The sequence below is a fragment of the Taeniopygia guttata genome, chromosome 4 (assembly GCF_048771995.1).
Source record: "Taeniopygia guttata chromosome 4, bTaeGut7.mat, whole genome shotgun sequence".
NCBI classification, from domain to species: domain Eukaryota; kingdom Metazoa; phylum Chordata; class Aves; order Passeriformes; family Estrildidae; genus Taeniopygia; species Taeniopygia guttata.
In genome coordinates this window covers 32642884-32664710 of record NC_133028.1, presented here as the reverse complement: position 1 = coordinate 32664710, position 21827 = coordinate 32642884, and the positions used below count along the sequence as shown (strand labels likewise).

The following is a 21827-nucleotide window of genomic DNA, read 5'->3' as shown; positions in this document are numbered from 1 at the left end:
ATACAATTGCAGTTTTTGTTCACACTCTGTTTTAATTTTCCTGTTTATCCATAGAATCTGAATTTGAGCTATCTCTCTGTGGAGTGCTTTATTTTAAACTTATCTTCACTTATGTTCACCTTACTTAGCCCATTTGCCATTTTTAATGAGTTTATTAAACAAAACAGTCTAAACTTTGAAGATCTGGGGAAATACTGGTCTGCTCCAATAAACAAACCTGACACTTTGTGGTGATAGCTGCCCTTTGTTAACTTTGTGTCTGTCTTCTGGCTGATCCTGTGGAAAGCTTTCAAAAATCTTGCTTTTCTTATATTTTAGCAATCAGAAAAGAAACTTAGGATGTGAACTACTATACTCCCAGACAAAGACTGAGCTGCTCTGGAGCTGTTTGTTAGAAGCTTTGAAGGTAGAGAACAATGGAGGCAGGGGAAGGGAAGTACCTTCTCTCCCCTAAGATCTCTAATCCACAGGGTAAATTCACTGAAAATGTGTAGAAAAATTACTGAAGATGGCAAGACTCCCCTGTCAATTGGAAAGTGTATTAATTTCTTAATAGACACAAGGATTTAATTGCCTATGTTAAGTACAGCCTATCATTAAGATAAGAATTTGTAATTTTTATAAGGCACTAAATAGGCTGGATTTATTCCCATGAACTTCTAGATGGTGTGCAAGTAGCTGCTGGAGTGCACTTTTCCTTCATTCAAAAGGTAAATCTTTCATACATCCTCAGTAAGTTCTGGTGGAAATATTTGTGTAAAACCCAGGAAGGAGAAAGTGCTCAAACAAGAACAGAAAAAAACTAGCTTACTTTTTTTTTCATCTCTCAGATTGGGGTTGAAAACTTTCAAGCAGCTCAGTAACTAAAAATGAGATGTTACAAAATTTTTTGATTAATCATTCTGCGTTCCTGTGTGGAGAGTGGTCTCATCTTTCACAGTATAAGGGTATTTTTCCTTTCAAGGAGTTATAAAACGGTGTGTTACAATTTAGCAAGAAACCTACAGCAATAGGACCTTTAAAAAAACCTTTTATGTTTGATGGCTTTGTCATGTCATTTTTACTTTCTAACCTTTCTGACACAAGACGTTGCATGTCCCACACAGCATATAGGGTATATATTTTTTTTCCATTTGGAGAAAAGCAGCCGAAGTGGTAGCATCCTAGGAAAAATTTATAATTGATGCAATAAAAAAAAAAAATACAATGTCATGTCAGGTGTGTGTTCATTCTACAGGTCCACAAGAAGAATACTGCCATACACCTATCAGCTTTTAAATCTGATTTTTTAAATTAGAGATAGCAGTTAGGGACTAAACATTGAAATTAACTTTTATAATAATGGCAAATTTTAGTACTGAAGAGTTTATCCTTTGGTTTGAGAGGTATAGAAATATCTGTAAATATCAGTATATGATGCAAATGGACCCCACTTAGGGAATTGATCTTGAGCTGTATTCCTTCAGTTCAGGCATGCATCTGTGAAGATTTAATATGACTTCTCAAAATACCAGAATGGTCTGATAAGCAATTTTGAGGTCAGACTTCATAACTTCTTTTCCTATAACTTGTATTGCTTCCCAGTTCACTTGTTGAACTAAACAAGGAAAAATAAAAGGTCCTAATATGTAGGCTTTGTTCAACATAGGCAGTTGAGTAATGATACAAGAAAATAGGGCTTCACTGTATTGTTGTCCAAAATAAGAAAAAAAACATTAGCTTTCCTATCCTTTCTGCAGGTGTTCAAAGATCTTATTAGTGCTTATATGCATTCTAAATATGACTATAGGCTATGCTTTTTGTGGCTTTGAAGGACTTTTTTCCAGAGGTAATTACAGATTTATGCACTTCAGAATAGCAAGAGGGCTTTTGTATGTTCAGTAATGTAAGGACTATGATGCTGTGAGCTGGTGACCTCGCTAATGGTTTGAAGATGTATATATCTTTTAGGTTTGAAGATTTTTATACAAAACGAGATCAGGATGAAATAAAGCAACTGTACTAAAAAAATGTTTATGTAGTTTTCCAGTTAAGTTAACCTTTTTAAGTGTTAGGGACAAGTGGAAAAAATGGTTCTTATGTTCCTTTAAAAAGCTTCACCCACATTAAAAACTCTGAATAAAATGAGTAGGTGGCTGAAATACTCTGAATGAGTAGAAATAGCCATTCATCATCTTTTTGCAAGATTAAGGAATTCAAAGTGCAATTATACATGAAAACTTGAGCACTCACTCAAAGTAACAGCAAGGTGTGTAGTCTTCTTTTGAAATTGACTGGGGCCACCATTTATCCAAACTTGAAACGAAACAATTGTTTTGTGTAAACTGCTGTAAAGCAGATTGTTTTTGAAGCAAGTCTTTTAGATGTAAGAAAAAGGTAGGCTTCTCATATCTGGAAACAGTAAATCATTCTAGCTCAGAGTGAAAGGCTTATTTGTGGCTGTTATTTACAGCAGAAAAGACTTCGCATGGTTTTGATATATGAATCATTGCAAACTTCATGGTTTTGGTACTGTAATCACTGATTTTTGTATTTACTACATGAAAGTACCTTTACAGGAGGTTTAACTTCTGGTGTATTCAGTATCCAGAAGTTGAGTCTGCATTAAGAAGTGCGTTAAGCAAAAGATTAAGCCAAATACTTGAACGTGTTGAAATTTGCACAAACTATATCTACAACTCAAAGTAATGGTGGCCTGACAAAATGGCAGGGGTGGATTTGCTGTAATTTCTGAAGAACTGCACTGTGATCAAACTGATTAAAGACATGTGACAGGGTTTCTGCATATTTAATTTTCTGTGGCAAAGGAGCAACAATTTTGGCAGTAGCAGTAAGCTAACATATCTAGCATCATGTCAGCATTGAGTTATGTGTTTATCTTTCTGATACAACTTGCTGTTTTGCCACTTACTTTCTTTTGAAGGGGATTCAGACCTATACAGCAATATTTCTAAGATGATTAAACGAAAAATAGATTTAGAAGAAAAAAAATTAATCTAAAATAAGATCTCTTGCATCTCTGCATAACTAACATCCAGCTGCTTTACCAGCTTTTTTATTCTTTTTATTCTGTTTCAGTTGTTATTAGTCCAAGAGCTATTGCCATGGAGCTTTTTTTTTTCTTGGTATCAAGAAGAATTAGTGTCCTGGAGAGCTATTTGGAATATAAGAGTATATATTAATCAAAATTTTAAAAAAAAAAAAAAAAGGAACTACCATTATAGAATGATATTATTTTGTTGGTTTTCATAATTGTAAAAATCATTAAAATGCACTACCTTAAGCTTTCAAATTGTTGTAACTGCCAAACTAATTTTTAAACTGCTTTAATTTTCACCTCTAGTACAGTTGCTGACCACACACAAAGGGGGAAAAAATGGAATGGAAATGGTTTTTTAGAGCAGCTTTTGGTTTAATCATATAGACTCGCTTTTTCATAAAACATTATTGTACCCTTGTATGAAATATAACCAGTTTCAAATCTGCAGAAATTTCAGAGTTGTTAACTTTTGCAGAACATTTTTCCTCTTAAGTCAGAAACTGCATTAAAGAAAAGACTGTTGTCCAGGGAGTTGTAAAAAGTAGCCTGGAAAGCCTCTTATGTTCTTTCTTTTAAATAGAACAGAATTGCCTTACATAGCAAAGTTAACTTTGTTAACCTTTTATAATTATTTAACCATTATTTCATTTTACCCCCTGCTTAAGCATTGTACATTAATGCAATAGACACCTGGCTGTGCTCTTAAAAGTTTATTTGTCTTTCAATTCCTGTGATAGTAGGGGGCAGTATATCTCTTTAATTATCTTTGTTCAGGGAAATGTTGAAAGGCCAGGGTAGTTAAACAAGGCCATTTGGATTTGCAGTAAGGTCGAAGTCAGATGCAAGGAAAGTGGTTAAATGCATTATCATCTTATTGAGCACATCATCAGTAAAGTGACCTTGATGGAGGTGGAAAAAGCCATTTGGCTATTTTATGACAGCCACCTCTCTGCTGGCTTTATCCCTGCCAGAGTGTACTTCAAATAGCTTTATCACAGTCTTACTCTTGTTGCTTTGAAATCTGATTTTTCATAATTACAGGTGATGAATTAGAGGCTGAACAATGAAATGAACTTTCTAATAATGGCCAATTTTACTACTGAAGTGTTTATCTTTTGGCTTGGGAGATCTAGAAATATCTCTAAATTGACTATTAAGGTGACCTTTATGTTAATTATTATAAACCTGCCTTTAAGGATTTCATTAGTAATCACTGGTTTTTATTCATTACTCTCCTGCTTTTTAGACTTTTTTTTAGTTACTATGAGGACAAACAAGCCAACTTCCAGCCTTAGCAGCAGGAACATTATTTGTTTGAATGTGTGGGTATTTATGTTTTTATAAAGATACTCAAACCCTGGGAGGCCTGTGGCTAAGCTGGAAACAAATAGTTTAGAAAATATATAATTAATGGTTAAATATCTGTCTCATTTGTGTTTTGTAATGGTAGTCAGTATTGATGTCTTAAAAGCTTATAAAAGTATAGTTCTAGTTATTGGATGTTAATATGAGTATTTAATAAAAATAATCTAAACTGTCCATCTTCCCCTCTTTCTTTTTTACCTGTCTTTTTTCATTCAAGAAAGACTTCTTTCATTTGTGTAAAACTACATTGATTTCAAGTAAACAGGGTAATTCTCAATTTTTGGCCCTTAAAAAAATTTAGTGATATTTCTTTTTATAGTGCTCCCTGCATAGGGATTGGCATAATTGTTAAGGGAATTTAAAACAAATGCACAAAATACAAGGAAAGACAATAACAGGAAAACTGTATCCAAATTTGACCACCTGAAGGTACAGGTTAATTGACTGAGACTCACAGCAGAGCATTAAAAATTATTGGGGACTAGAGGGAATGATTTATAAGCAAAAATGAGAAGAAAGAAAAAAAAATGCAGCATAGTCACATGGAAGAACCACTTCAAAGATTTTTAAAGACCTTGTGGACTTGGATAATGTATCTAGATGCAGTAAGATTAATTAAAGACCAAAAAAATGAGCTGCAGATCAAGGCACATTTTGTAATGGTAACATTCTGGAGGCTATGGAAAATATCTCAACACAGTTCATAGAAGTTCCATTTTTTGAAATACAAGTATTGTTTTGTGGTAGTGTGTTGAGTGGCTGTTACACCATTTGTTCCTAAGCTTTGATTATATGATGCCATTTTGAAGGTAGATGATTTTAACTTCCACTTTGCAACCTATGAGCTCATTTTCTTCAACACATAGGTGATCTCCTAACAAAAGAGCAGGGTTCTTCTTCCCATTATCACTTTTGTCTTTGGAGCTGGAAGGCATCTCATAGCTGTCTTCTCACCAGTTTTATATGTGTAGTTTTATACATTACCCTTGGGTTTGCAGTATTTCTCTGAGACACATTACTTGGGGCAGTTAAGATTTTAAAGTTGCCAATTGCCAGCAATGTTTTGGTGTGGTTTTTAGCACAGGATCATGGAGTCAGAGTGTGTTCTCAGCATGAGGCAGCATCGTCCAGATGGATGGAGTATCTCCCCTTTCGCTCATGCCAAGTTCCCCTAGTTCCTCGCATACTTGCTATTGATCTAGTTAGCTATATGATAAAGTGCCCTTTGCCTCTGTAGTCTAAAGAATTTTCTTACATTTTTCTTTGTTTAATTATTCTTGCTTCCTCCTCAGCTCTCTCCTTGTACTTGTCAATCATATTCTGCAATAAAGCAGAATGTATGTGTGTGTGTTTCCATATGCCCAAGCAGAAGACAAGCCTTTTGAAGGCAGACACAAGAGTCAGAGTTTGAAAATGTAATTCTGTCAAACTGTCTTTTTCATCAGATGACTTCAAGAAGGTTGCCAAATAGCTAGGCCTATCCATTGTCTTGTTATGATACTGAATCTTAGCATCTCTCCTACCAAGCAAGAGACAAGCAGAAAGATGATGCATCTTGGGCTGAAGGAGGTCTCACTGTCCCTTGGCAAGCATGCTGAAAGTACTGACAATAATGAAGCCTTTTCTGTAGACTGGAAATACCTCCAAGAACTTTTCCTACCCTGTCTTTCTTTTCTTTGCCCCTGCTTGACAATTTTGGTTTATGGAGCTGAGCACATATTTTATTGCCAAGAGAGTTTCTTTTCAACAGCTGTCCTTTCTCCAAATAATACAGTAAGGTTTGCAACACCAAATGAGTATCTTCAGAACATTTCAGACAGTCTTATTCTGCAAACCATACTACTCCTCATTTGAATGAGAACCCAGTGTTTACCACCCTATTTTCCCCCTGAGGTCAAGGACTCTTAAACTGACTTTTCAGTCAGTGGGTTCCTCTCTGGATGTAAACCCTTCTCCCCTGATGATTTTACTGTCAGTGGCATTTGGATAGTATTTCGAGTTATTCCTCAGCAGTTCTGCCAGCTTTTCACACAAGAGACCTGTGTATTATTTATCAATTCTCTTTTCTCATTTCTGCCCTCCAGCTTGTACATTACCCCCTCATCCTAGTTCTTTCCACCTAATCCTAATTTACTGCTGATCAGAGCCATGGCAGCAGAACCAGTTACTTGAGGTAACTGAAGTAGAGGTAAAAAGAGGAATAAAAATAAAGCCTACATCAGACAAAGTTATGTTTTTGCCTTTGAGGCAATTGGTTTTGCTTGCAGTGCTTTTGGTTACACCAGGCAGAGCTGAACATTCTTCATTCTGGTTGTATATTGTCTGCTTTTGTTTCCTGTAGTGAAACTGTACCTTATAAAATAATGGGTAACAAATTGTTCATTTTGAGTGTTGGGTTTCACTTCCAGTGTACAGCAGAGTTTCTGCTAGAATCAGTTATCTGATTATTTTCGCCCGTCTTTTTTTATGTAGTTTTTTATGTGTGTGGAGTTTCCAAGTGTGTTCTTGAACCAGGTGTGGTCAGTATGCAATAGAGTACATGAGGATCTTTACTAAGAAATACGAAAATGTACTGAGTCCTATGGCAAACTGTATTGCCATCACTTCATGGAAGTAGGTTTATTTGGTATAGTCCGTACAGAAATTTTAGCCTTTATTAACATTATTTGTACACTGAGCTGTATTGGTCTGGACCAGCACATGCGTGCATGTGTATAGTTTGAATTTTAGCCTAGGGAAGAAGTCCCCTACATTCATCTGGCTGATGTTCCACTTGTGGTCATGGCTATAACACAGCACCTCTTTAACATTCTGCCTCAGCATTGACATGGAACAGGCTATGGATGTTGGTAAATCCAGAAGCCTGGCAAAGCAGTAATACTTGAGAACTATTACCAAGTATCATTCTGCTTGCCTACTGAAAACTGCCTGCAGTTCAGAGTGCTGTGCTGCAGGCTAGCACCTATTGCCATGAGATGTTCCCTCCTTTCTTGGGTTTCTCAAATTTTGCAACATGGTGGAAGAGGGCAATGAAAGGGAAAGAAGAAACCAGCCCAGTCCCTTTTTTTTTCACTGTAGAGAGAAAAACTAGATTGTAGAGGAGAGATAGTAGTGTTTGTGTACAGTAGCAAAGGGAACAAGCCAAGGTCCATTTTCTGTTACAGCTCAAGTATCACTGATGTGCACAAGCACTTCACCAGCAGCCTGGGGACCTCATTCATTCAACTTCCTGTGAGCAGTCCATGGTTCATACCCTTCCTTGAACTGTGTGGGTGTTAGCTGGGAGAGCACTGGTTGTTAGACTAAAAGTAAGGCAGGAACAATACTATCAGTTTCAAATTAATGATGATTTTTTGCCAGTGTTTACCCTCAAGCTTGGACTAAACTGCTCCTGTTGAATTAGTGCAGATATAAGCATTGAGCCTGAGGCTCGTGGTAGGGAAGAGAAGGAAAGGGTAAAACAAAGGACACATCCATGTCTCTAAACAAAATTGTATTTGACAAAAACCACTTCTAGCATAACATTGCAAAATTAACAGCAAATTCACCCAGGATATTTGTTGCAGAATATTTTTTACATTACCATTTTAGTTAGGTCTGGATGTCTTTGTTCTTTTTCTGTGGTGATTTCTGTAAGGGCCTGTCAGGCCAGGGCAGGTAAGAACCTTCTAAAAAGTGATCCTAAAAACCTGGAGACTCTGTTCTTAAAAGATAGAAGATATCTCCATTTTACTAATTCTTGATTCCACTGATTGACTTCCTCTGCTAAGAAAATTTAAATCATCCTTTTGCTTCCAGGGTTTTTTTTTTGTCATATAGCTCTGAATTTAGGATAATGAGGGTCTTGTTTTTAATTGTTAAAAAAAAAAAAGAGAAAACCACACAAAAATATGAAATGTCAGCTCCCATTCAGCACTCAGCCTAGCTGGGAGGCTGCATGCATAACTACCATGCATGTACCTGTTCTTGCCAGATTTGTTGCTCCTTTATCAATGAAATCAGCTTGAAAAATGTTCAGCTTTGCCTCATTTTTATGTACATTTTCACATTTTTTGAGACAAATAAAAATACTGTAACTCATTTTAGTGGTCATACTCCATTGAAGTGAGATAATTAAGAAACAAGACATGTTTTGATGTGTTTTCTGCTGGATGTAAATGTATGCAATATGATTTTTTAGTTCACATAAGTAAGTTCTTCCTGTATGCACTCAACATTCTAAAAATAATAAACCTGTGTATCATGATATTCCTATTGCTGCAATCAAATTTTAAGTTAGTTGAAAGCATATAAGTAGTCCCCTTTGCCTACCTATATGAAGAACCTGAAGAAATGCACTTATCCCTGTTGTAAGTCAATTGTAACTCACACTAAATGTCTTTCTGTGGCAGAGGAATGACCTAGCTAGCTTATGCTTTGGATGGAAGTACATGTCCTTTTGAAAGCCACTGTAGTTTGTTTAAAGCAAGTGATTAGCACTGATGCATACAAGACAGATTTTTTTAAAGTAGTAGACTCTGCTATCTGATCTGTTAATCCTTAATCTGTGGCTCTCCCTTTCACTCAAATGCTGATCTGAATTCTACAGACAGACCTTCTGCCTTTCCTTATCATAATTCTGGAGAGCTCTTCTCCACCTCAGTAGGATTAAAATGAAGCAGAAAGAAAGTATTTGTTTACTTTTCACAAACAGGTAATAGGCAATTCACTGTCACTGTGACAGTGTCATGCTTTGAGGTGACCCAAGGTCTTTCAATGAGGCAGATGTGTGTGCACTTGCACAGTTAATGTGCCTTCTGTTCAGACAGACTGATGTTTTTAAAGGAAACTTCTGTGGTAAGTTTCATGGACTTAGTTGAAAAAGGATTATTTTGCTGGTCTGGTCATTTGAAAAAAATGCAACAGTAACATATTATATATAGATATGCAAATTAGCAATAATATTGTATACTTTTCTCTGAAATACCTGAGTTTTGCAAGGATCTGTGGTGTAGTGAGTAAAACAAATTTTATTAGATTGCTGGGCTCTTCCACATGGTTAAACTTGCTTCTTTCCTTTATACACAGCATAAGTTCATGTACCAATGCAGGGAAACAGAATAACCTTGTTGAAGAAGAGCATAAGCTTAATCTGTAATAAAATGTATAGAAAATTTTAGAATTTTTAGTGGTGATAGTATATGCAGTGTTCATGGAAACAGTGTAATTACACATCTGTCATATAAGCAAACCAGGATCAAATCCATTCATATATATGAATTGACAATGTATGTATGACAATTGCATATATTTATTTCCTGATATTTTATTATTGTACTTTCCTGAGTCATGCCAAAAAGAAGACAATGAAACATGTTACTGTTAGCTACTTGTAACTTCAGATACCCACACTTAAATATTTGCTATTGAGTATCTACTGACAGCAAACCGAATGTAATCTACATAAAACCACACCAAGGCATGGCTCATAAAATAAAGAGTTCTTGGGTTATTCGGGCTACACCTAGAGTTCCAGTGAGCTTAATGAGCTCACTGTTGAATATAAAAAGTGATAGACATTATTAGAATATACTGTATGTGTTTATACTTTGGGGATATGTTACAAGTTATTCAATATATGTAATAAGTCTTGTCATAATACTAATGAATTAAGTGGCAGCTAAAGTTCCCTGTGCAACCTGAATTAAATTAAGAAACCTGTTGGAGGTCACAGACAGGATCTGAAGTCTGAATCTCTGGAGTTTCTAGATCCTATTGCAAAATAAGGATTATTGCCTCCCAGAATTATTTCAAGATTATTTCAAGATCATTGCAAGATCTGCTCTTTCCTTGAGAGCCAGCCCTATTGCATTCACATGTCTGCACAGATACCCCTCAGTGTCCCTAATTTCACATGTCAGCACAGAGCTACCGAAGAAGGCACAGGGCCAGCATAGTCCTGGTACAGTTTGGACTGGAAACCACTAATCCAGGCTGTTAGACATGGCCTGTTGAAAGGCATGGCCTATTGAAATAAAATGTTATTCATAAATTGAAATATTATCAATATTTATAAAATATCTTGGACCGACTCACAAGGAAGAAATCCAAAGCTTTTCATTTCCCCCACCTCTTCAGAGGAAATTTGTATGCAAGCTGACTAATGCACCAAATTTCAGAAAGCTATGAATTAAAGCCACTAAGTTATGAATGCCTGAGAAACGGAGTACATACTAGAAATGACAGATGCAGCACAGGAATGCTATAATAACTTAATATAATAAATGCAATAAAATCAGAAATCAGCACCTTTATGTTTCAGAAGGTGATTACAACTAGACACATTGCTTTTGTAGACAAATTCCCTGCTATGTGGCAGCTGTAGCACTAGCAGGTCTTTACATGCCCACAAGAGCAAATCAGTCTTTAAAGAGGTAGTGCATTTGAAACTAGCAATCAGGGGTTTTTTATTTTTATATCTTTATTAAAAGCATATGTAAAGTTTGAAGTGCTGTCTACTTGAGCAGAGTTCTCTGGAACCGATATCTAGTGTGTGTCAAATGTTTAATACCTGTATTTGCCCTTCTTAGGTTGGGAACTGTTAAAACCATAAGGTAACAAAATGTTTATTTATTTATTTTTGGTGTTATGGTGATGTTAAATGTGGGTGCCTTTCAGATGACCAGCATCTGAGAACTGTTATTCTTTTCATTCTATGAAAGCCTTGAGAAAGATAAAAAAGCCACTTACTGTGAGACCTGTTAGTGTTCTTCAGAGGCATCCTCTTGTCTTCCATGCTTTGTAACTGGTTACAAGCACACAAATGTGGCGTTGTGGTTTTTTGCTGTCATGAAACACTCTTGAAGAAAGGATTTGGAAAGCAGGTTTGCAGGAAACCAGGTAATGGGAGTATTTTAAACTCCTAAAGGCCTTCATTCACATAAGGGAAAAGGGTGTTTCAAGTTGTTACTTGCATTGTAATGCGTGAATAATAACATACTATAAAAACTATTAGTCAAGTGGCTGCAAGCTAATTTTATTTGATAGCAATAGATTACAATGGTGGTTGCATTTCAAATCACAAATATGTACAATATTTATGACAAGAAATACATTGAAAACAGTAGTCTTGCTATGCCTTAGATGATATTGAATAGTTTAATCCCAAGAGACTTAGAAATTCAAGTATAATGGGATATGCTTGATAGGGAACATACTTCCTGTATTTCCTACAAAAATTTAAATGTCATTTGAATAGTGTCTTTCCTACTTGTCTGTGACTGGTGTTAAAACTTATGTCTTACATGATGTGTTAAAACTCACATCTGTAGCTAATAAAATAAATAATCTCTGATAATAGGAATGGAAAATTGGTAAAAAAATCATGTTCATTAGCAATTAACAGAATTTAAATGTGTAGGTCTCCAAGGACCAGAAAAATATTTTTCTTTCATCATTTCTAAAAAGGTTTTGTGTAATGCCAAAATTCCTGCATGAATAGGTATAAAAAATCAGCTAATCAGAAAGTCACACTAGTCAAATGAATATTTTGAGTAGACAATATTTTTCTTCTTGGATTCTTGAATAGATCGTGAAACAATCTTAAAGTTGTTGAAGAATCTGTGATTTAGTATCCTATGTAAATTTGCCTCAATACTGCAATATTATGTATTTGCTACTATGTGGAATAACAATTTTTATTACAAACTTATAAATGTGAAAAACATGTTAAAACTCAGGCACCTTTTCAACCTGTAAAACCACCTCACTGGCTACTGCAGATATATTTTCATAATGAAGCAGTGGATCATTTCTTGTAAGAAGTTACAAGGTTAGAGCTATTGCATAAAACATGTTAAAAATGAAATGAAAAAAACCCATAAGCTGCTTGCTCTCACTTGTGGTAGACCAAGGCTGGGACAGGGGCTTACTTTTACTTACAGGCTTACCTTTTCCAAATATTTGCAGGAGTGGTTGTGGGTGTATTGGCATGCCCTGCACCCTGTTTACAGTGGTAGAAGCGTCTGTTATTTCAGGGAAACTATTTTGGCTTCTGTTGTTTTAACTGAGTTCTGCTGCTGATACAGTTTTATCTGTGGTAGAACATTTACTGGCATAAATGTTTGTTTAGAAATGTTATTAGAGTGTTTTCCTCCATTTCTATTATGAAAACTGGTCTATCGTCAAATGCATGTTTATCAATTTCTCACAGTTTTTATAACAAATAATAATCTCTGAGGTGTAAATATGTTGTCAGCTATTTCACATTATTATTTTCCCTGAGAACTCATGGTGGCATTTTTAACCAAGAAAAAACCTAATTGGCTGCACTAAGAAAATACTGACAGTAGCCACATGCTGAGACATTGTCAAACCAAAGAGGTATTACCCTATCCTCCTTACATGTATTGAGTTTGCTGTAGGGGTGCTCCAGTGACTTAAAACAGGAGCTTGCAGAGAGCAACTGAGCATGTTACATTTTCTCCTGCATGCACTATACCAGTCATACACAGCCCTGAAAGTCTTTCCTCCACTATATTGGCAGCTCAAACGGAGTCTTGTCCCTAAGGCTTTTCAGTCTGAAAAACCATCCTCTGAGCTAAATCCTGGTTTAACTCTGATTCAGCTGGCTTCCTCGGGTAAGGTGGAGAGTTGTAGCACATGGAGGATGAGGAAGAGGAAAGCTGAAGTTTGTACTGCTGTGCTGTAATAAGGGTGAAGTATCTGGGTTTAAAAATGTATCTAATGGTGATCCATGGACACTTGTATTGCTGCTTTGTGTTGGGCATGCTGTTTCTCGGGGTGGCTGGCTGAGAGAGGTGTTGCTGAGATACTCTGTTTCAGATATGTTTGGTGTAGGCATTATGAAAACATTTTCTTGGCAGGATTTGTCTGTGTTTGATTTTTTTAAATCATTGTTTAAAAAAAAAAACCTAAACAAATCAAAACCAAGACAAATCCAAATAGCTGGAACAAGGTGCTGTTTTAGAGATTGTATAATTATTTGTAGCACAGTGGGCTGGTCGCTATTCGTGTGAAAATTGTTACAACATGTTGAAAATGAGAAGAAAGTAGCAATATATCTGGAAGTTAAAGCCTCTTCCCTGCATGTGGTTTGCACATTGAATGTGATAATGTGCTATGCATTCATTAATGTAATACAAAAACACCATCTGTATAACAAAGATCAAAATAACTTCTGTATTTTCTTCATATTGAACCAAGTAGTTTCCAGATACCACACAGCAGGAGGCGCAAACACCTTACACCACTTCTCCTCACCTCTGGGGTACCATTTCCTTTTGTATTCTCTCTTTACTGGTGTCTTACTGGGCAGGGGGACGTTTCACTAAGGGGCAGCTGACTGTGTGTTTCTGAGCTGTACTCTGCTCCCTGATTGCATTTTGCTGACTATGCTGTCCATTCTTACCAGTGTGGAGGGATAACCTCTCAAGAGGAGAGGTGCCACCCAGCATTCTAGAAACTCACTTGAAATAGCCTCATGGCAGAATGCTTTTTCCCACACACCTTGTTCTGAAATCTTCACAGTTTTCCTATCCCTTCTTATTCATATCTGCTCTGATTTGTTAATTCCTTATTTCTTTTCCCATGGACTTTTTTGTTTGCTTGCTGAGCTGTGTTGTTTTGTTCCTCATGCAGACTTGGGCTTCTTTTTGGTGCTTCTTTACCATCTCAGTGAAGCCAGCTGTGCTTTTGGCTTTGGCTTATCTGTGGCTGCACTGAACCACTTAGTTCTGGTTTAGACTAGAAATATACACTAAAAAAAAGTCTAGAAATATATTTTTGAACTAAACATATTTTTGAAGCAATCTATGCTGGTTAAAAGGGAGAAAGATGTGGAGCACTTTGAGTTTTAGGGAGATGTGAGCATCAATGCCGCCTCTCCTCTAGCCTGCCCCTCCGTTTCTTTCTTTCTTAGTTGATAATCACTTTTTTGTTAATTTGGTTCAATCTCAGTGAAAACTTGAGGATCAGGCTCAATTCATTTTCAGAAAACTCCCTCAAGCTGCGTTTCAGTTCAATGCTCTGCTAGAAAACAGACTAATTTATGGAACTACAGAAATTCACATAGACCCTGGCTTGGGTGCAGTGCATGTCAGCAGACACTGAGAGCAAGCCATGCTTAGCCTGTTGTGTGAGAGTTGTACACACTGGCTTCAGCAAGAGCAGGACTGGTTACAGGATTAACTTTAAAGAAATTTCTCACTCCTTAATCTGCAGTAGCTGCTGATGAGATGTCTGGTGCATCTCCTTTTACCATTACTGGTCTTTTGCTCAGACCTGGCCTTTCCTAATCCAGAGTCAGTATTGGTGTGGACAACAAGGTTAAAAAACGTCGATTTAGGAAATGAAAGGTAGCTTACTTGCTATCTTAGGGAACCAGGACCTTGGCAATTCACACTGGAACTTGCATTTTTATTCTTTGCACTTTCAAGTTGATGTGAGAGGAAGGATCAAATCCTTTTCAAATTTCAGATAATTACTAAGTAACTTATTCTAAGATTAAATTTTCATTCTTACAGGAAAGCTATGAACCTTGCAATATTTCAATTAGTAATACTTTTTGACTTCAAAATGCTTTTGAATTGCCCATGACAATATCTGAAGACATACTGTGGACATTGTGACTAATTATGAGATCTGCATGTTAGCATTGTAACCGGCTAGCTTTGCCTTCCTCAAACGAAAAAAAAAAGGATTTCTTGCAGAAAGTCTGCATCTGTAAAGAGCAATAATCATAAATGATTGGCATGTACCTGAGCAGTTACCATTTTGGTATCTCAATTCCAGAACTACTCTGTTGTTACTTCCTTTTTTGCTTCAAAACCTGACTTTAGAGCAACAGACTGAATTGCATAAAATATAATAATGGAGCTTGTTTCCAACTTTCCAAATGAAGGTTGCTGATGTGCTGTAACAAGAAGATAACCCTTCAACAAGGGTTATCAAGAACTTCACTTCTTCCCCAAGTAACTGCAGTGTTGCATAGATCTGAACAAACACCTCATACTTCAGTATCTTTGAGGATATTGTTTTAAGGTGGCTTTCTTTTAGTTTCTAGATGGCTATTTACTCGCTTGTAGCTGCTTTTCTAGCTCGTCATCCTCTGCTTGTAGTTGCTCCGCAGACATGCGGGCTGCCCAAGGCTTTAGACTGACCAGGCACTGTCCTGTTACCCTGTCCTGCTAGTTGGTAACATTAGTTAGGAATTACGGCTTCTGCTTACATCAAATTTTAGTAAAGACCCTACTTACACTGGCAGTGTAAGGAAAGCAAATCACAGGGACTGGTACTAGAACAGACAAGTTTATCACTAACCCGAATTTGCAGGGGCACAATTTTTGCAAGTGGAACAAGATCTTATTAAGGATTCAAAGCCTTTCCATTACACAGAGGTTCCCAATGAATGTAATAGACAGGATTTTCAATGATTGTATTCAGGGAGAGGAAAGAACAAAAGTAAAATTGTTCCTGCCACTGCAGCTCTAAATCTTGGGGTAGAGTCATTCTCTAAGACTGTAGCCAGTCTTAGCCAAAAGTTCACTGCTCCAAAAAATCTTAATACAGAAGGAAACAGAAAGAGGGGCAGGGAGGGTGAGGGTGGGGAAACAACATAGTTTTCTGTTGGGTTAGCAGGTCAAATCAGTTCCCCATGCAGATAGATGGGGAATAAAGGGTGGAGAGGGGGAGTTGGGAATGGCTTGCTAGAGCAGGTAGAATGTAGGGTGGGGTGGCCCCTTTTTGGTGGCAGGCAATGTGAATAGCTCAGCCTCAAACGACTACTTCAGCCTTTGTAGCACTGATGTAGAATACCTGTGATCTTCTAAAAACCTGCATCCTGTTTTGCAGTATTTTAGCATTAAACTGAAGTATTGGTGGTGGCAGACTGGCTTGAGTTTCTACAGATAGGTATCTCATTCTGTGCTCCACCTAAATCTCCTGTTCTTTAAGGTGTCTTCCTTGCACTTGGGATGTATATAGGGCACAGATATATTAGTTAAACATGTTAATTTGTGACTGCAGTATCGGTAAAAGTGAAGATTTCAGTGCTGACTTGCAGTGTATTTGCCACTCACTTACTTTTAGGATACCCAGTGGGATATGAGAGTGAGCTTGTCCTGCTCTTAAGCAAGCCTCAGTATGCTTACTATGCACATTTGTGCAGTTGCTCTGAAGAAAATATCCCTACAGTAGTCAGTAAACCTAAGCAGCTGTAGTGGCTTTCTCCACGGAAAAATGAAAGGATTCTACCCCAGACACCCTGTGAGTTTGCTCTGAGTGTCTTGCTGTAACTGTGCCCTGGCAACAAAGGAGCATAGTCGTGCCTGACAAACATGCTGCAGTACAATCTGGACTGCAGTTGGTCCTACCCAAAGCTCTGCTGCTCAGTCTCATTGCCCTCCTTCTCTCAGAGACTAGTCATTCCTTAGAAACACCTGTCAAACAGCTGCACAAGGTGCATGCAGGCAAGCACTTTTAAATAATACAGCTCCTTTAATAGTTAGTCTGCAGAGAAGAGCAGAGTGAGCTGAGCTTTTTGATTTTCACAGAGCTGAATGTTTGTCAGTTCTCTGTAGCACACACTCCTATGGAAAAGGACAGTCTGCAATCACTTTGGCAGTGCTAGATGCCATATGGGTGTCATACAATATCCAGTGGTGGTTACTCACAAGTTAGAGATGATGAGGAAGTATTTTGAAAGAATAAGAATTTAAAAGCCTGAACTTTATCTTAAAAAACAAAACAAAAAAGCGCAAACAAACAAAAAAAAAACCCAAAACAAAACCAAAAAACTCCCACCAAAACATAACAACAAACCGAACACAAAATACTGTGCTCTCAGTGTATGAGTCTCCTTGCTGTTGGGTCCTCAGCTTCAGTGCTATGGTGATTTTATAATCTCTTTAACAAAACAGGAGAATGATGGGCAAAACTGGGCAGCAAAGTAATAAAGAATTCATTGCTGATTTTTTTTAAGCTTTTTTTAATAAGCAGAAAGGTTTATGTTGAGTCATCCCAGCTTTCTCCTCATGCTTCATTTTGCATGAGTTTGCAAAGAACATGGAGAGATGCCAAAATTCAGGGAGGAGGTCCCATGTAATCTTGTGGTGTGCCAGAGAGGAAAGGCTGGGCAGAAGGATTACATGTGCTCCTGATGTGTTCATTTATCGTAATGCAGCTTTGCTATTTGCCAACCAAATGGATATTTAAAAGAGGAGATGATTAGTGGAGAACATCAGCTCAAACCTACCATGGTTGTTTGAAATAAGGTATCTCATAAACAGTATTTCTGTAAGGTCATGCTGCATTTTAGTTGTTTAACTGCTGGCTCTTGCTAGCTGATTGGAAACTTCTCTTATGAGATCAGGTTTGTTCTGTGGTTTTTTTAAGTTAGAGTGTTAGATGTGGTGTGAGGCCGTACAGCCTTTTTGGGCAGCAAATCCCTGCAAAAAGGCCTCACTGACATCAGTGTCATAGGGATAGGCTTTTGGTGTGCACGTGTAGCCCTGGGGGCAGGAGCAGCACACGGCCTGTGGGCACTGAGCCTGTGCTGGTGCTGGGCCTCAAACTTGCTTGACTTTTGAACGAGTGCAAGAACATATCCATCCTCAAGTTCAGTTTGTTTCAAAATAAATAATGCCCAAAGAAGCAAATTTAAGATATTGTTTAGCTTCCGCTATTAGTTTTATTGACAGTAAAGAAGTGAGTGTGATATGTCAGCATGCAAGCTAATTTTTGTTTTGAGAATGTATTATTAATAGTATTAAGAAAGGCATTGAAATACCTGTCCTAGTTTAGGGCAAATTTGGGGAAAACCCTCTGAAAGGAGCCCCCAGGAAATAAACCCCCACGGCCCCTCCCCACCCACCTGGTTCAGGGAAAAATTTCCTCTGAGAGGGAAGTGGAAAAGAACCTGTTTATTCAACGAACAAAGCACCGCCCAGCACCAAAACAATTAACAACACCAGATGACAACAAGACTCTTTCACCACTCTGAAGAGATGAACAAATCCAGAGAGTCTTTCCTGGGAGTGGTCGCCCGGGTCTGGACGCTCAGGATTGCTCTCCAGCACTGGGGATGGCTGCTGCAGATCACAAAATGCAGGCTCCTGGTGTTCCTTGGTGTTTCCCAGATCCCAGTCCAGAGCAGGTTGGATGGTATTCAGGAAGAGGAAAGGAAAAAGCAACAGTCCAGGGAAAGAATTGGTCTGCTTAGCTAACCTAACTAGGAAGCAAAGGCAAAAGCAGAAGCAAGCTAAGCAACAAAGCAAAAGCCAGCCAGCCCTAGCCTTTTCTAGACAGCAGACCATGGGGGGAGGTGAACCAGATGATAACAAGGCAAAACAAACCTTCACTTTCAGAGTCAGTTCTGAAAGCACAGAACATAATATCAAACGTAAACAGAACACACGATTGGAGATACAAACACATTAACGTCACCCTAGGACAATACCTGATGTGGATCCCACTTCTGCAAACAGAAAGAGTATCTTTGGTGCAATATTTGCATTTCATAAGCTTTGCTGAGATTCATATCAAGTGTAAAGAATATGGTAAACTGTTTTGCAGAATTTAATAGGAGATAAACACCAGTTTGAGTGCATGGAGAGATGACTGTTCATGATAAAGCTAAGATTACTATCAGCAGATAAAATTTTGTATTTTCCACAATATTTTTGTTTCCCATGTTTAATATAAAATGCTGTCAAAAAATGAACTTAAAATGTAACTTGATTCATCTTGGGGGGAAGAATTAGGAAACAAGAAAAAAGTGTGGTTTTTTAATACCTTATTTTTTGTTTAATTTGTTTTTACTGACTGTTGGTTTGTAGTGAATCATCCACTCTGTTTCTCAGTAGAACATAGATATTAACTCTTGCTTTTAGTGGGATGCAAAAGGCAACTTTGTGTAAAAGTTAATTCTTAGTAAAACAGGAGATATTTGTAAAGAGAGTAGATAATCCAGATAAACTGCAGATTCACAGTAGCCAGCCTTTTACTTAATCTTTGCTGAGAGTAGATTAGGAAACCAGATTAAATCAAAGAAGCGTGCTTTCATTTCTGAGGCTTTGTTCCAGGCTAACACTAAGCATGCAAAATGCTGGTTGCCATTTCATGGAGTGAAGGTTGCCAGATCCACAAACTCTTCCCAGACCCTTTTGCTGGCATATGGAGATTTATTGGCAAGGCAGCATTTCAGAAATGTTCCCACATCCACTACATGAAGCATTTAGCAAGTGCCAGTGCCCCTTTAGATTTCTACATGATAATTTTTGGTGCCATTTTTTGTCACCAAACCTAATGTTATCTGAGGAAGAATCTCACAAATTCCCTGTCATAATATTTTACTGTGCTGTAGGTGGTTTCACTGCTGGTTCCTAGCAGCTTTGCAGAAGCAAACCTTGCCCTCCATTTTGAGAGGAATGCAGCATCTCCTTGAAATGGCAGCTCTGGAATTGATCACTTGGTGTGTTGTCAAGCCACATTTAAAAGGGAAAAAAAAAAAAAAAAAGGTGGGGGGTTCAGAAGCTTTCATAGGCTCAGTATGGCCATATTGTACAGAAGGTGGAAAACCTGTCCAGACAAACATTTCTTTAAGGCCTTTCCCCATCAGAAAAATCTTAACATTTTCCTGCCAGCACATGGGATCGCTCAGGCAGTGTCCGTAGCCACCTCAAGTCTGAGTGCCCTCAAAAGGCTTTGAATATTCCCTGTTGTCAGTAGGAGTGTCTTTGTACATCACTAGTGCCTCCATGGGCACTCCATGTTTTTTTGAACACCAAGTGCTGCTGCTGCGACCCCAAATGGTGGTGAGGAGTGTAAATCTTGGGCTCCACAAGTGCTCAGCAGTATGCAGGCTTGTGAGGTTCGTTTTGACACGTAACCTTCATTATTACGTATTCTGAAATTATTTTGTGTTCTAACTGTGTTAAGTGTTCATCTTACGGGTTCAGCACTTTATGAAGTTAAGTCTCCTAAAGCACGCTGTTGTGACATAAATCCACAGAGGGAAAATGCGTGTCAGCAGGTGTCATCCTGTAGTGTTTGGTAAAGACCTTTTTGCAGGACCAAAATGTTTTAGTACACAGGTAAAGTAAGGTGAGTAATATGGAGAACTCTAGTCTTGTTTCTATTAACTGCCCTAATTGTAGCATGTTTAACAGTCAACAAATTTAGTACTCCTTTAAGAAGAGCTTATAGGTGCAGTGACAGAAGGGTATGACTGAAAGATGGAATCATTTTGGGAAACCTAATTATAACGGCATCATTTTGCTTTTCTATTATTGTTGCACAATTTTGTCATGCTCCTAGTGTTGCTATTAATGTCTTCCTAAATGTCAAATTCAGACTGCTGATGGTGATCATCTCATGTCATATTGCTAAATTTACACAGGCTGTTGAGAATGTCTGATGTAAATGTTATGCCAGACTTTCTACATATGCATATTAGAAGACATCTTATGCTAAATACCTGCTATCAAATACCTACTTAACTATTTTCTTCAGTGGTATACAAAACAAATTGAGAGGTTTTTTTTTAGGAATCATCATGCTATTGTATTATTTTAAGTTATCTGTGATAGGAAAGATCTCACTTGTGAATGGTTGTGACACTAAATGATGTTAAGTAAGAAATTCCAGATACCTCTTCACTTTCAACTGAAAGCTAATGTCATTTCCTTATAAATGTTTCTCTGAGAGATCTGAATGCATCAGACTACCACCTAGCAGTCAAATGAAGGAAAGCAAAAAATGCCTGAGGGACATGCTTAGTGAAACTTCCTAATGTATTAAAAAAAATGTTCCTTCTAGTCTGGTAAATTCAATACAACTTCAATTATTAATGTTAAATAACTCTTTCTTTTTTTCTGAGTCATTTTGGAAATGAAAAGTCACTTTAAGACATAGGTTCTTAGGGCCTTTGAATTAGTTGGCTGCATGTGAATGAACACTTACTGTGTGCAGTGTAAGTTGTATGTCTTGGAAATACCTTGTGCAAAATTTTCCTCTGATATATATTGAATTTTGTCTGTTCAAGCTATTTAAAGTGTGCAATACTTGTAATTTGGATTGAAACATAAATTAAATGCTGTTAGAGCTGCTCTTTAAATGCTTTTCTTTGTAAGAAATTACCTGTAGCTTCACTGTGTAAAGAAGATTGCAAACATAGCTGAAAAATTAGTTAGTATCTTGTTGCTGCTGAAAATGGTTGCAAATGACTGTGAAGATTACATACCAAGGGAATAAGATTTCACCTTTATCATGGTTTTGTGATGTTTCCAGTGGCTTTTAGTATCTGCCATTATGCTGTTTTCATGGTTCAAAAGCAAAGGGTTGAAATTTTAGAATTATAAATGTATTTATTATATTCCCCACATCTGCCAAAAAAAATTGTCTGAATTCTAGCACATGGATACAT

General features: G+C 37.4%; 1 protein-coding gene across 51 annotated transcripts in view; it reads left to right on the top strand.

Annotated features, from left to right (window-relative positions):
• The window catches only part of TENM3 (teneurin transmembrane protein 3), a 1292556-nt gene that overhangs the window by 1057018 nt on the left and 213711 nt on the right, over positions 1 to 21827 (top strand).